Below are 2,500 nucleotides of genomic sequence, written 5' to 3'. Positions count from 1 at the left end.
AAAGACAGAGAGAGACAAATACTGTATAAATAAAATAAATCAATCAATGAAATAAAAGAGAAATACTATACAAATAAATTAATTGAAAAATAAATTCAAGAAATAAGACAGAGAGAGAGAAATACTGTATAAATAAATTAAGTAAAAAAAAACACAGAGAGAGAAAAATACTGTGTCATAAATTAATAAAAAAATACATTCCAAAAAAATAGAGTAAAACACTCAACGAGAAATAACAGAAAAATACAGTATAAATTAATTAATATAAAATACAATAAAATAAAACACAGAGAGAAATACTGTATAAATTAATTAAGTAAAAATAAATTAAAAACAAATAAAACACAGAGCGATAGAGAAATACTGTCATAAATTAATCAATAAATTCCAAAAAATACAGTAAAAGACAGCGAGAGAACGAAAGAAAAAAATACTGTATAAATAAAATAATTGATAATAAATACAAAAAAATAAAAGACACACACAGAGAGAGAAATACTGGATAAATAAATAAATTAAAAATAAATACAATAAAATAAGACACACTGAGAGAAACACTGTATAAATAAATTAATTAAGTAAAAATAAATAAATAAAAAAACAAGACAGACAGAGAAATCATGTGTAAATATATTAATTAAGTAAAAAATAAAAAAAAACAGAGAGGGAGAAAAATACTGCGTCATAAATTAATAAAAATGTAAATTCCAAAAAATAGAGTAAAAGACAGAAAGAGAAAAATACAGTATAAATAAATTAGTGAATAAAAAATACAATAAAATAAAAGACACACACACAGAAAGAAATATTGTATAAATAAATACATTCATTAAAAATAAATTAAAAAAGACAGACAGAGAGAGAAAGAAATACTGTACAAATAATAAATTAATTAAAAATAAATTAAAAAAAATAAAAGAGAGAGAAAAACTACAAATAATAAATTAATTAAAACTAAATTAAATAAATTAAAAGAGAGAGAGAAATACTGTACAAATAATACATTAATTAAAAATAACTAGCTAGCTCGCTAGATAGCTAGCTAAACGTATCCATTCCCGCAATCGAGTGGCCACGTAGCCAAAACAAAGTAGGCACGAAGGACAGCATTTAAGGAGCAAATGAGGTCACCCATCTGTGTTGTGACCTTCTTTTCCGCCAATTTCTGCCTAGCAACAGGTGATGAAATATTGATGTCCGCTGGAATGTCAAATATTACGTATCAACACTATACTGCTGGTGGTTTTCATCCTCCATTTTTTTTTTAACCTCTGGAGAATTTTCCCCACGCTCGACCCCCATGACAGCCATGACCATGTTACTGTTACCTAGCAACCCCTCCTCGATCTCCACTCTGAATCTGTGTGTTTGATTTGAGTCTCTTTTCCAAAAAGAACAGCGGCATCAGTGATACATGGACTGGGAATATCAAGATCAATTTTGATGTTTTCAGGGATGGTATTGTCGCGAAAAAGAAAAAAGAAAACAAAATGCTAACATGAACGGATGTCGCTAGTCGCTACATCTGTGGTGTGAAAATGTCGCACATCCTCCGCCGAGAACAGGACCAGTCATGGTTGATCGCGTTGACAGCAGTCCTGTGAAGCCTTTCAACTGTTAGCTCGCCATACAGATTCATTCCATGTTATTTTATCTCAAATAGTTTGTAAACCAAATCATATTTTTCCATTGACATGAATGGCAAGGCCCTTGATCCGTTCCAGGCTCATTAATAAAAAAACAATGTTGCATTTTTTTATTATTCATTATTTTCAATGCTGAGATAGATAATTGAGTACTACATAAATAGTTTGTAAGCCAAATCATATTTTTCCATTGACATGAATGGCAAAGCCCTTGATCCGTTCCTGGCTCATTAACAAACAAACAATGTTGCATTTTTTATTATTCATTATTTTCAATACTGAGATACATGATTGAGTACTACCTAAATGGTTTGTAAACCAAATCATCTTTTCCATTGATATGAATGGCAAATCCCTTGATCCGTTCCAGGCTCATTAACAAAAAAACAATGTTGCACTTTTTCATCATTCATTATTTTCAATGCTGAGCTATATACTTTTTTATTGAGTAGTACCTAAATGGTTTGTAAACTAAATCATCTTTTCCCATTGAAATGAATGGCAAGGCTGTTGATCTGTTCCAGGCCCATTAACAAAAAAACATTGTTGCATTTTTTTTATCATTCATTATTTACAATGCTGAGATAGATACTTTTTATTGGGTACTATCTAAATGGTTTGTAAACCAAATCATCTTTTTCCATTGACATGAATGGCAAGGCCCTCGATCCATTCCAGGCTCATTAACAAAAAATAATATTGCACTTTTTATCATTCGTTATTTTGAATGCTGAGATAGATACTTTTTTTATTGAGTACTATGATTTTGTAAACCAAATCATCATTTCCCATTGAAATGAATGGCAAGACCCTTGATCCGTTCCAGGCTCATTAACAAAAAAACAATATGGCAT

The 2,500-nt window shown here is 29.7% G+C and overlaps 1 protein-coding gene across 2 annotated transcripts in view; it reads left to right on the top strand.

Moving 5' to 3' along the window:
- Positions 1-2,500, top strand: part of trim9 (tripartite motif containing 9) — an 18,705-nt gene that overhangs the window by 7,730 nt on the left and 8,475 nt on the right. The gene's annotated exons all lie outside the window — the stretch shown is intronic.

This window comes from Hippocampus bargibanti, linkage group LG09, assembly GCF_051943395.1.
Source record: "Hippocampus bargibanti isolate YZ-2025 linkage group LG09, ASM5194339v1, whole genome shotgun sequence".
Classification (NCBI taxonomy): Eukaryota; Metazoa; Chordata; class Actinopteri; order Syngnathiformes; family Syngnathidae; genus Hippocampus; species Hippocampus bargibanti.
This window is presented reverse-complemented; position numbering and strand designations above follow the sequence as displayed.